The 13,762-nt window shown below is 45.1% G+C and overlaps 1 protein-coding gene across 1 annotated transcript in view; it reads left to right on the forward strand.

Annotated features, from left to right (window-relative positions):
• Positions 1–13,762, forward strand: part of PCCA (propionyl-CoA carboxylase subunit alpha) — a 2,516,110-nt gene that overhangs the window by 93,139 nt on the left and 2,409,209 nt on the right. The window lies entirely within an intron of this gene.

Below are 13,762 nucleotides of genomic sequence, written 5' to 3' on the forward strand. Positions count from 1 at the left end.
AGGTTTGGAATAGGAACAAGATGTTGCTCCTTGATTATAGGGATTCATTTAGCAATCTGTTCAAGATGGGGGTAACCACCGGTGCAGCTAGATTGAGGATGGCCAGTGGGCAGGGATCTAGAGGAGAGCCAGACTTACAACTTCCAAGTTCTGCTGCTGATTCCTCTAAGGCAACAGGGACAAAACTAGACAGTAGAGGTTTGGAATAGGAACAAGATGTTGCGCCTTGATTATAGGGACTCTCAGCCGGGAACTGATCGTGGATGGCTTGTATTTTTCCGAAGACGTAGACAGAGAGACCCTCACTTAGCTCCTTAAAAGGAGAGTACATTTGTTGTTGGTATGGGAGAGAGAACAGATTTAACAACTTTAAACCAGTCATGCGGTTTGTTTGCAGCCTCGTAGATAGATGAGGCAATAAATGTTTTTTGGGCCGACCGAATAGCCGCATGATATTTATAGAGAGCGCTTGGTAAATTGCTTTTACGCCTTTATCATAATTGGACCTCCTTTCCCTTTCTAACCTTTTTGCAAATGGATTTTTGACTTAAGGGTGTCAGAGGGCCAAGGCGTGGATGGTCTAAGTCTCTTAGGGCAGTGGGATTTCGAAGGTGCAATTGTGTCAATAGCCTTCGTCAACCAGCTGTTGACACATGGTGTGTCCTGCTCTAGGTCCCGTGTCCCATAACAGGGAGAGGACTGGAGCGCCTTCATGAGTAGGGAGTCAGAGATTTTATGCCCCAGTCCTGACCTTTTCTTCGTTATTATCTGTGTGGCACCCGGAGGAGAGGAAATAACATTACAAGGGATCAAAATGTGGTCAGACCAAGTGAGTTTCAGAATTGCCTTACCCTCACAGTAGAGGAGTTCGCCAGAATAAGATTCAGAATGTGACCTTCTTTGTGAGTGGGCACCTTAATAAGTTGTTCCAGGTTAAAACTTTCCATCGGGCACAGCATTTGCTGTGTGGGTTAGTTCTTAGTGTCATCCATATGGAGGTTAAAATCACTTTATAGCAGGACGTTGACATGAAGAGGGGATAGTTGACCAAAAGTGTCCTTCAGAAGCTGTTGGGAGGCAGCTGAAGCGTCAGGAGGGCGATCGATCAGTGCGCCTGATAATGCAAAAGTAGGGACTAGAATAATGTGAAGGACATTTCTTCAATATTTTGAATGTTGTTTAGTTTGGATACTGTGCTGGAGAAGGCAGAACGGTGTATAATAGCCACCCACCCCCATTTTTGTCGTCTGAATCAAAGTACCTGATAGAGAATTCTGAGGGGTTTGCCAAGGCAATATTGGACTGTCTTTTAACCAAGTTTCGGTATGAAACAGCAGAGCCCAGTGGTATTCAGTCAACAAATTGAAAATATCGAATGCATGTGGTAAGGAGCGACAATTTATAAGGCCTATTGAGAAGGAGGCTCCAGGATTTGATAGCATGGAATCACCCCACCCGTCATATAGCCCAAATCGAGTTTGGGGCTGCATGGTTTAGGGGCTTCAAGAATGAAACCGCTCTGAGGCAGTTGAATCCCACTCCTGAGTTACCAACAGTAAAATCATCTACAAGACCACAGGATGCAGTACAAAGTTATAATAATTCGGCCTTAGTGTAGTTACACAAGGAGCATTATGGTGAGGCTTACTCGCAGCATCGCTACCACTAGCCGCAATCCGGATGCAGATGGGCTCAGACGGGGATGCCTTTCTGTGCCCGCTTCCTCATTAGATTACCCCCACAATAAAATAATTTTTAAAAACCGCGTCTGTTTTTTTAGAAAAAGAAACACAATTTAAAACGGCACAGAGTGGTATGCCGCAAATGCGAGTGAAACCAACCACTGCGTGTCCACATACTCATTAGAGGAATATAGGGCCATATTATCAAGATCAGCGTTAAAATTATCGCCACTAAAGCGGCGATAATGTGCTTGATAATATGCCCTTGTGAATTCCCATAGAAGCCCATGTTCTGGTGTGAACATGGGCTTCTATGGGAATTCACAAGGGCATATTATCAAGCCCATTATCGCCGCTTTAGCAGCAGTTTCCTGCCGCTAAAGCGGCGATAATTTTAACGCTGATCTTGATTATATGGCCCATAGAGTCTGGTAGGGAATGACTAGAGCGCGAACAACAGAAAATGGCGTCCCAGCAAAGCTTCAAAGGGAATGAGGAAGTGGATTAGAATAAAGTGCAGCCTGAACTGAAAGTGACCGAGTGCATGTCTTTAGCAGGTAATTGGCTGACAAATGCGTTATTCTACCCCAACAGTACACATTCTGCTAAAGTGCCATTTAGGACGCACAATGGGGATTGAGGTCCTAGCAATGACCTAGAAAACAAGAATGGTTTAAAACTGAACAAAGAGATTGCCCCACCCCCCTTACAATAAAATTAAGTATTTTTAAAAACAGACACTGAAGTTTTAGAAAAAGAGACACATTCAATTCAAAACAGCACAGAGTGGTATGCAGCAAATGCAGGCTAAACTAACCGCGATCATGATCATCTGCAATCGTATAAAGTGGAGTGAGCAAACTCCTCACAGAGCGGAAATGCCCACTATCGGACTGTCATTACCCAAACGTGCCCCTCGCAGCCAGCCTTCTATCTTATGGGTCCATGTTTTGTCCCAGTGCTATTTACCAGCAATACTTGTAATAGGAAGTGTTGGCAGCCATTTTGGGACTGGGACTCAGCCCCCCCCCCCCCAAAACAAAATGAAAATGGGGGAGGGTAGGAATACCCTGACCCCCTAACTCTGGTGCTGGGGTCTCCCAGGGACCGTGCAAGGGAAAAGAAAGCATTTTTTTTTATTTTAGCCGAAAATCACAGGTGGCTCTTCTCCAAATCAGGGGGGGGGTAGTAATACTCTGTTTCCTGCACATATTTGAGTTTTTTTAAGTTCTCGGTGGGCCAGGTCCCAAGGGCAAGCGTTTTAGTAATTCAGTGGGGTGGTAGAGCACATGGCCCCCGTGCACTAAATCGTTAGTTAGACTTGCATAGAGCACGATTAACCTTAGGTGACCCGGGGACAACCACCTCATCTGGGCTTTTATTATATGTAGGAGGGGGCCGCGCAGACCCCCCCCCTTTACCTGTGAGGGCCCTGCTGACCACCACCACCCTGGGCCAACGTATATAACAGAGGGAGAAGGAGCGCACAACCCCCCCGTCATCCCAGGCCGTCTTCGGCCCCGGGGTCAACACCTCCCCAGGGCATGCCCTTGAAAAGGAAAGGAGGGGGCAGCAAGGCTCCACTCCCAGCGCTAATAAAGATCCTGTGGATCGCCACCCCCAGGGCCAAGCAAGAGCAAACTAGAAGTTATCTCCCAGCTGGCGGGACCTGGAAAACTGCTCCCTCTTGCTAAGAGTGGACTTTTCATCAGCAGGCAGGAAAACAGATGACAAAATTGCTCCAACACATGGGTAGCAGTAGTTTTTTGCTGCTTCCTGTGTGTGGGAGCCATGCCAGATCCTGCTGAAAGCAGGGAGCCATTAGGGACTGCAGGGGCATCAAGGATCCCCGCGCGGTCCATAGACGCTGGAGACTGGGTGCCCTGTGTAGGCTCCAGGGCACCCATCATGATAAGCCCAGGCTCCGGGTGATGGGATCCCCAGGGCCAAAATCGGCTGGGGGATGAGGGCCACTCTGCCTCTCTCTCCCCTTATTGATTTTTGGCTCAATATGCAGAGGTCTTCCTGCCTTTTTGCACTTTGATGGATAACTTACCAAAAAGCCTCCAGGTGCATTTCCCATGGAGTTTGGTGACACGCTCTTGATGCAGAGGAATATGAGGCCATTTTCACCAAACAAACAAGCAAGTACTTAATATGGTTAGAAGGAAGTACCCTTGTTTGGTGGAGATTCACCTCTTTGTAGTCTTGTCTTCTCTTGATGAGGATTCCTGTTATCGCAGATTTGTGGATGAAGATGCTGCAGGAACAATCGCATTGCTGAAATTACATGCACACAAGGTCACTGGAGACATTACCTTGTGGTCCTTCACGCAGCTGTAGTGAAGAAAAATATACCTTAGACATTTACCCAACGAGGTAGCACTTACTAAGGAACCATTAGAAAGTACTCCAGTTCGGTAGACTTTTTTGGCAAAACATTTGGCCTCTTCTTGGAAAAAATGAGGCTCCAATTTGGCCCGTATGCTCAGTTCACAGAAATGAAACCTCAGTGGTAAGCACTTAAAAACATAAACACCCCAGTACAAGCAAACCCCTTTAAGCTCCACTTCTGTAAAGTACAAATGATCCTAACTTCTTAGGCTTGGCGAAGTCAAAGCAAGTGTGTATCCTCTCGTATTCCATGTTGAAAAACAATCTGAAATCTTAATGTAGGTGAATGCATTGTTGATCTATTGGAGCGCAATCTGATCTGTAGTTACTGTGATGAGTTGTTTCTTTCTTGTCTTGAGAATAGAGTTCATGGTTCTTCCTTTTTAATTACCCTGTGTATGCAAATGCACAAAATCATCTGCAAGGTCTGTTTGCCCCTGCCCCGTTTTCCTTAGTAGTATACAAAGGTCTTCCCGCGTTTTCCCACGTTGATGAACGGCTTACCAGAAGGCCTCTGAGCGTGTTTCACTCCGACTTTGGTGGTGCTTTCTTGTTGCAGAAGAATTTTTATGACATCATAAACAAAGAAGCACATAGTGTATATAATTAGAAGGAAGTACCCTTGTTTGGTGGCGATTACACTCTTTGTAGTCTTGTCCTCTTCTGTAGATGAGGATTCGTGTTATCTTAGATTTGTGGATCAAGACCCTAGATGAAAAATCACACTACTGAAATTGCATTGCATACACGCAAGGTCACTGGAGACATTTCCTCATGGTTCATTACGCAGCTGTAGTATAGACTATGCACTAGTTATTACCCAACGAGGTAGCACTTGCTAATTAAGCAGCAGAAGTACTTCAGTTCGGTAGACATTTTGTGCAAAACTGAACTCTTGTTAGATAAAGGGGCAGGTGAAGGTATCTTTCTGGCCCGGTCACTCGCACAGCTACTGACACACCCATACAGACACTTGGACAACCGCTCACACACCTGTTCAGCCACTCTCACATACACTTACAGACCCACACAGCCACGCACTCACAGACCCACACAGTCACACCCACAAAAACCACTCACAAACCCATACAACCACGCACACACACCCACAAACCACTTACACAACCACATTACCACTCACACAGCCACTCACTGACCTATACAGCTTCTCGCACACCCACTCACTGGCCTATACAACCTCTCGCACACCCACTACTGGCCTATACAGCCTCTCACACACCCACTCACTGACCCATAAAGCTGCACACACACACACACCCACACCCACACCCACTCACCCCCCCACTCATACACCCCCACTCACCCCCCCACTCATACACCCCCACTCACCCCCCCACTCATACACCCCCACTCACAAACCCCCACTCACACCCCCCACTCACACACCAACTCACTGACCCATACAGCCACTCACACACCCACTCGTCGACCTATACCGCCACTCATGCACCCGCTCATCGACCCATACAGCCACTCACACACACACAGTTTATAGTTGGGGAATAACATATTTTAAAAACTTAGAAATTCATAGAAAAAAACTAAGGTTACAGGGATGTTATAGTTGGGAAATAGCATAAAAATAACTTAAAAATTCACTGAAAAAACTCATGTTGCAGAGAAGTTCAAGTTAGGCTCAGATTGAACTCTTACAGAACCATTGAAATTCAGCAGTTGTAGTTACCTGAACTAACTATGACTTACGTTCCCGCAATGCACTGCTTATGATCTCACATATTATATCACTCATGACACGGTCAGTGACATCACTGATGACCTCTCAAATGACATCACTGATGACATCATCTAGTGATTCGGAATGTTTTCTTAAAGTTTTTGAGACTTAAAGATATATCCTAAGCTACTGCAGAAGTTAAATTACTATTGTTTCTGCATTAGTAATTAGTAATCCTATTTCTGACATATCATCTGAGTGGCTACAACTGTATAGTGTTTGATTGGGTGTCTGTGTGGCGCTGTAAGAGTGAGTGAGGTTGTATGCATGTGTGAATGGGTTTGTAAGTTGTTCTGTGGGTGTGAGAGTGATATGTGAGTGGTTGTATGGGTGAGTGAGTTTGTGAGTAGCTCCATGGGTGAGTGAGTGGCTGTGTGAATTTCTGTATGGGTGAGAGAGAGAGAGGGAGTGTGAGTGGCTGTAAGGGTAAGTGAGTGGGTGTGTGAGTGGTTGTATGGGTCTGTCAATGAGTATGACAGTAGTTGTGTGGGCAGGTGAGTGGGTTTATGCGAGGATGTATGGTGTTTGAGTGGGTTTGGTCATGAGTGATGTCAGTGATCATGTCATGAGTGATGTAATATGTGAGGTCATAAGCAGTGCATTGCAGGGGCGTAAGTTATAGTGAACTCAGGTAACTATAACTGCAAATTTTCAGTGGTTTTGTATGAGTGAAATCTGAGCCTAACTATAACGCCCCTGTAACCTTTGGTTCTTTTCAATTAATATATATATATATATTCACTGAAAAAACCATAGGTTTCTGGGGCGTTATAGTTAGCTGGACTTTTCACACGTACAAAACCATTGAAATTTCCCCGTTCTAGTTAGTTCAGCTAACTATAACTCGCGCGCCCGCAATGCACTGCTGATGACGTCACATATTACATCACTCATGACACGGTCAGTGACATCACTGATGACATCATGCAGTGAATGTGTGTTTTTCTGAAAATCAAATATGTTTTATATATGTATATCTCAAGGTCGATGGAAGAATAAATGGGTATATAAGTGTCTAAATGGATGATTTGGTTTTTGAAAAATTGATTGTATAACTGACTGATTAAGTGTATCTTGGTGAATACATGGCTTAGTGAGTAATGTTTAAATATGTAAATATCTGTATCAGTCTCTCACTTTGTGTATAAGTGGCTGCATGGGTTGGTGAGTAGCTACATGAGTGTCTATATAGGTTATTAGTTGTTTTTTGAGTATCAGTATGAGTGTCTGAGTGTCTGTATGGTTCGGTGGGGGGTATTATGTAGTGCATAGGTGCATGAATGAGTGACTCACTGTTTGTATGTGTTGAAGACAGCATGTGTGCAGGACTGTATGGGTGGATGAGTGTGTGCATGGGTGTGTTAGTGAGTGAATGACTGTCTCAATAGTGTCTTTATGAGTAACTACATAACTAGTATATGTGACTATTGGTGTATATAAGTGAGAGATTGGAAGAGTTCCTGTATTAATAAGTATGTGTTTCTATAAGTGATTGTTTAAAAGACTAAGTATGTGTAAGTTTCTGTAGAAGTAAGTGTGGTGATGTGTGTATAACTGTATATGCAAGTAAATGGATGTTTGATTCTTTATTAGCATGAGTGACTGTGTGAGTAACTCTATGGACGAGTGGCGTTGTGTAACAGGATGTATAGGTGTATGAGTACATATGATGAGTGAGTACATGTATGAGTGACTGTATAGGACTGTTGGTGAATGAGTGGATGTGTATGTGGATCTTAGAATTACTAAATAGGTTGTTGTAACTGGTATTGGTATGTCCATTGTTTTGAAAATTTTAGTTTCTATTTTTGAATGTGTGTATCAAAGGTTATATTAGGGTGAGAGGAGGTCTGCCACTCTATCACAAGGATGATGTCATCAGTGATGTCATCAGTGATGTCACTGACCATGAGTGATGTAATATGTGACGTCATCAGCAGTGCATTGCGGGCGCGCGGGTTATAGTTAGCTGAACTAACTATAACAGGGGAATTTCAATGGTTTTGTACGAGTGAAAAGTCCAGCTAACTAGAATGCCCCTGAAACCTATGGTTTTTTCAGTGAATTTCTAAGGTTTTTTAAATGCTAATTCCTAACTATAACGTGCCTGAAACCTATGGTTTTTTCAGTGAATTTCAAAGGTTTTTTAAATGCTCATTCCTAACTATGCCTACAGAGATAGGACATGTGAAGAAAGAAGAAAAAACGCACAGAAAGAAAAGAAATGCAGAAAGAAGCAACAGAAGTCCTCAAAAATGAAGAAAAGTGCAGGAAGAAGGATAACGTGCAGAAAGAACAAACAGAGAGCAGAAAGAAGCCTTGTTGCAAAATCATCCTGTACCCTCAACTTTTTCAGACGGATACTGGTGGTAACTGAGACTGACTAACCAGTCCTAGAGCCAGTGCTATGTTAAAAGACACACAGAATACAGTGGAAACACCTACATACACTAGGGAACACTATGTGTTGGGGTCCCCCTGTGGTTAGTATGACCTCTGTAAGCCCCTAGTATATAATAGGGCAGGGGGATTAAAACTACCTCTTAAAACGCGCCACAGGGTGTGTTTGCACACGTCACCTCAGGCCCCGTCCCCTTCCTTCCCCACTGTGTAAACATGCCCTGTGGCCGTTTTTTAAGTTGGGAGATTAAGTCCCCTTGAATCCTGAGGGTCCCTAGGGGCAAAATAGCCCACTAGGTACGTCCAGTAAGCGCCATTGCAGAGGTGTAAAAAGGGGCACGGCCTGCACCACCTCTCTGCAACGCAGAGCAGTGGCACTTACTGGAAGAACCTGGTGGGCTAGTTGACCTCCAGGGTCCCTCAGGATTGAAAGGGAATTATTTCCCCAACTTAAAACGAGCCACAGGGCGTGTTTTCACACGTCACCTCAGGCCCCGTCCCCTCCGTTCACCACTGTGTAAACGCGCCCTGTGGCCGTTCTGAGTTGAGAGATTAAGTCCCCTTGAATCCTAAGGGTCTCTGGGGTCAAACTAGCCCACTAGGTACCTCCAGTAAGCACCACAGAGCTGCGTTGCAGAGGTGTAAAAATGGGCTTGGCCTCAGAACACCTGTCTGCAACGCAGCTCCCTGGCGCATACTGGAGATTCCTGTTGGGCTAGTTGGCCCTCAGGGACCCTCAGTATTGAAGGGGAATTAATTCCCCAACTTACAACTGGCCAGGGGGCGCATTTGCAGAGTGCTGCAAGGAGGGGGCGTGGCCTCCGGCACAATGCCGGTCTTTTATTTATTTTATTTTTTTAAGAAGGAGGGCTGTGTGGCCCCCTTCTTTTTCTAATTTATTGGCCCTGGGGACCCCATCCCCCAGGGCCTGCCCCCTAATTGTTTTTTTGGAAAAAAAAAAAAATTTGGAAGGGGGCCCGTGTGACCTCCCTCCCAAGGCCTTAATCGGCCCCGGGGCCAGCCTTTGTTTTTTATTATTTAAAAAAAATATATATTTATAGTAACACCTAGGACATGCTGGACAAACCGTATGTACCTATCACCATGACGATTTGTGTGATATTCATTAAAAGGCGACTATGCATACAATGAATCCACGTGGAATGTATTTACACCGCTAGTGAAGCTCTGACGTGTCTGACGCCCTACCGTGCCTAATCCCGGCGCACCCGCCGGTGGGTACTCTCCAAGTTGACACCCTTGTCGTTTATTTATACAAACATGGGTAGCTATTGACGGGCACATTTAATACACACGCACACCAAGCCATTCAAAGGGGATTCGACAAAAATTCGACCAAAGCTATGCAAGAAACCTCCCTCACGGTTAATAAAACACACATGAACCGCCGGATGTGTAATACTTTTTATTTTACTCTCTGGAAAGGAGACGAACCTCACTTGAGAGTCATGGCGCGCTCCTGGCTGAGCCCAATGCTTTGTTACACCCACTAGTACCCGCCGAGTGCCACACACCTCTGTGTTGTATTCCACCAGCTAGTGCGTATGCTATGACACTCTCTAGCCCATGTGCACTGTAACACCACCCCGTGAATATGTCATGCCACACTTGCCTTCACACGGGTTATATTGCCCCATCTAACGTGCCATCCTCGATGCCTATGTCATAACACACCGCGCTATGCCATACATATTACAATCTGGGATCCATATCTTTGTCACAGTGCATATGCAACGTTACACTCCCCAGCACATATTTTATATTACAACTTTAGAGACTAGTTAGGTTACACAACACTGCCCTGTGCATATTACACTCCAAGGCGCATATCGCATAGCACGCGCTAGTGCCTGTGCTATCTCGCGCTCTCCAATGAATCTGTCATTGCGCACAATGTATTGCATATTATATTTCACGCCCCGGTTCATCTTATATCACACTTTTTGGTGCATAGTTTATACCATACACTATTTCTAGTTTTCATTTTCAATTGTGCTCTCAGGAGTATGTTCTATATAACACTGCGTTCACCTACCCTTTTCACGGGCATTACATTTTGCGATGGGGGGTGGAGGGTCAGGGGGTGTTTCTGCCAAGTGTGCCTGGAGTCAGTCACAAACGTCCTCCTCTTCCTGAATAAAAGTGAGATTATGCTGCATACTTGTTCTTATTTTAAGTAGTTCGAACAGACACACATTTTAAAAACAATAAAGTTCCTAATACCCACCTTCTCTGAACAGTTAGCTTGCTGCCCCATCCACCTCCTCCCTATCCTCTGTTGTCTGAATCCATGGACTAGCCTCCTCCCTTCTGCCATGCATGGTCTGATGTGCTGCCACTGCCCTCCATTTAGCATGATGTACCAGCCCACTCCTCCTGCCCTCCATTGCCCAATTCTATGCCCCATCATTGACCTCCTGCTTAGCCTTTGTGCTTAGCTTGCTGCCCCTATTCTCCTTCCCCCTGCCCTCCGATGTCTTTGTGCATGCCCCTGCTCCATCCTTTTTGCCCACCATGTTCCATGGGCCTGCCACTCCTATCTACTCTGAGTGTTTTGTTGAGCTGCCACTCCCCTCCCACCTGCCTAGCATTGCCAGATGACTGTAACCTGTCCTTGCCACTTCCACCCTGCCTGTCCACATGCCATGCCCCTATCCCCTTCCTCCTGTCCTCCATGGTCCATTTTACTGCCACACCCTTCTGTCCTCCCTGGTCTGTTGTGCTGTAACTGCTCCTCCTGCCTGCCCGCGTAGTCTGATGTGAGGCCCCTTCCCCTGAACTCTCTTGTCTGTGCCCATGTCCTGACCCTCCTTTCTATCCTCCATGGTCCTTTGTGCATGCCCCTGCACCCTCCTTCTTGCCCATCATAGCCATTCTGCTACCACTAACCCTCCCGCTTGCCATGCATGGTCTTCTGTGCTGCCACGGCCCCTCCCACCTTCCCTGTGTGCTCAGCTAGCTGCCCCTGACCCCCTCCCACCTTCTTTCCTTGGTCTTTGTGTATGCCATCATAGTCTCACTGTTGCTCTCCATGGTGTGTCTTGTTTCTAGTGCCCATCCTGCCTGACCTCCATGGTCATCTTGCTGCTCCTGCCCTGCCCCCTTGTCCCCAGCCCTCTGTTTCTATGTGCAGACCCCTATTCCCTCCCTCCTAGCTTGTCTGTTCCATTGTAATGCCCCTGATCCGTCCCTCCTGCCCTTTATGGTCTGTTATGCTGCAGATTTCTCTCCTGTCTTTCCATTTGGGTCAGCTAGCTACCATTTCCTCTTTCCCCTCTGTTCTCTGTTATCCATGTGCATGGTCCTGTGCCCTCCCTATTGCTTTCTATGGATTGTTGTGCTGCACTCCCGTCCCGCATGCCCTGTGTGGTGTATTGTGCTGCTGCAAACCCTGGTGCCTGCCCTGTAGGGTCAGTTTGGTGCACCTCTCCATGTCCCTCCTGTCCTCTGTTATCCGAGTCCATGTCCCTACCCCAATTCCTCCTGCCTACCATACTTGCGAACGTTTTGAACTTGGTAAGAGGGAGATTTTGAAAAAAATCTGGGGTATTGATTTTCCCCTTTGAGTTACATTGAAAAAGAGGAAATTGTAGACAGGAGACAGATCAAATAAAGCCCATTTGAGCTTAAAAACATTGGACGTTTCCTGGCTGAATCGGGTCTGTTGGCATGTATGGTTGTACTACCACTGCCTCTTCCTTCTGCCCACAACGGTCTATTATATTGCCACAGCCTCTCTTGCCAGTCCTGTATTGTTGGTTTGTGTCCCCTGCCCCCCTTTCTACTGCCCTCCATAGTCTCTTGTGCTGCCACTGCCCTTCCTGCCTGCCCAGTGTGGTCAAATTGTTGCCTCTGCACCCTCCTACCTGCCTTAAATTTTCAGAGTCCGTGCCCCTGGCCTCTGCCACTCAACAGTATCCTAATGAACAACTAGATTGCTAACATTCTATATTTATTACAAAAGTGTGGAACGCCTGACGTCATCTCGATGTAATCAATACTGTAATACCTAGAGCATTTCCTTTAGAAATTACATATATGAGAGGGTCTTGTTTGCATCAAAATTATGGTTGGTGCTCTAAAAAACTAAAATGAGGACATATTTTCTGAGTTTTCAAATAGCGACAAAGCACTTTAAAATTATTTGTTATCTTGGTTTTTTTATGCAGTTGACCACTTGATTACATGTTGCACTTAGGGGGGAGGATGTGGTGTTACTTCCAGAGCTGCAGACTTTGCAACTGGAGAACCAGGTTGGAATTTCTGCTTCAGCTCAACATTCTGTGATTCTGGTCAAATCACTTAATCTCCCCATGTCTACAACCTAAATTAATTTGATCTTGTGTGATGTAACCATTGCTCATGTAAAGCACTCCAATACCTGACAAGTCTGCACTATATAAAACTGCAAAAACACAACAAAAATGTGTTTTGCACACTTCTGTCATTGGGCTACATGTGGGCTACATCTGGGTGAAATTTGTGCTGCATTTGGGCTCTTTTGTCTCTGGTGGCCATCTTGGGAGATTTATTTGTTATGAAGTTTCCTAATTTCCTCATTTACTGCAGTCTCCTCAGTAGGAAATACTTTCAGTTTTTTACTTTGATTCCATCAAGAAGGCATTCAGATGTGTCACACATTTGCCTTAAATTCAGAATATTAGCACTCTAGTTGCTAATTAGATCACTGTAGTAAAGCTACTGCTCACCAGGGAAGTCTGCTGCTGGTATTGATGTTTCAGTCTGCATGTCAGAATTCTTTACTTACTTTCTGTAGCACTAATCATACTTTCTTTAGCAAAATGAACCCCCTCATTTTGTTCCTTTTTAAATTAAATGTTTTAAGAGTTACCACTTTATTCCAATCAAGATGGCTTCAGGTGTGCAATACGTTTGTCATAAGTAGGACTGTTAGCGCTCTAGTTGTTCTTTAGAACACTCTGGGAAGCTGCAGTAGAACACAAAGGAATCAACTGACAGTCTCTGCCCTTGTTGGATGTACATGTTTTACTGAGAATGTCAGACTTCAGTCCCACATGACTGAGCAAGATAATGTTAATTTACAGAAAATATGCTCTCAGTTTAGCTTCTAGATCACCTTCCAAACCTCTGTGGGAAAAGCATGAGAAAATAGTTTTCTCTCAAACATGATCCATGATATCACAGCAGAAGGCTTTTTCACATGGTAAAATCACCTTCGAACACACCACAATTCCTAAAATGAGTATGGTACCATCAAAAACAGATTAATAATGTAACTAAAGTCTTAAAACCTTCTATTAACTGCAATGCTTTTTAATGAGGTGCTATCATGCATATTGGTCCCAAGATGGCTGCCAACACTTCTTGGATGAAGTACTGACAGCCAATCAGATCTCACGATGAAATGTGTGGTTAGGCTTCGCCCAGATATATATGTGATTTAGATTTTCTCAGGAACTACTGAACGGCTTTACACGATTTAAACAAAAGGCACGACTCTGAACCAAGGTCTACCTTTCTGCCAAAT

This window comes from Triturus cristatus, chromosome 8 (assembly GCF_964204655.1).
Source record: "Triturus cristatus chromosome 8, aTriCri1.1, whole genome shotgun sequence".
In the NCBI taxonomy this organism is placed as follows: domain Eukaryota; kingdom Metazoa; phylum Chordata; class Amphibia; order Caudata; family Salamandridae; genus Triturus; species Triturus cristatus.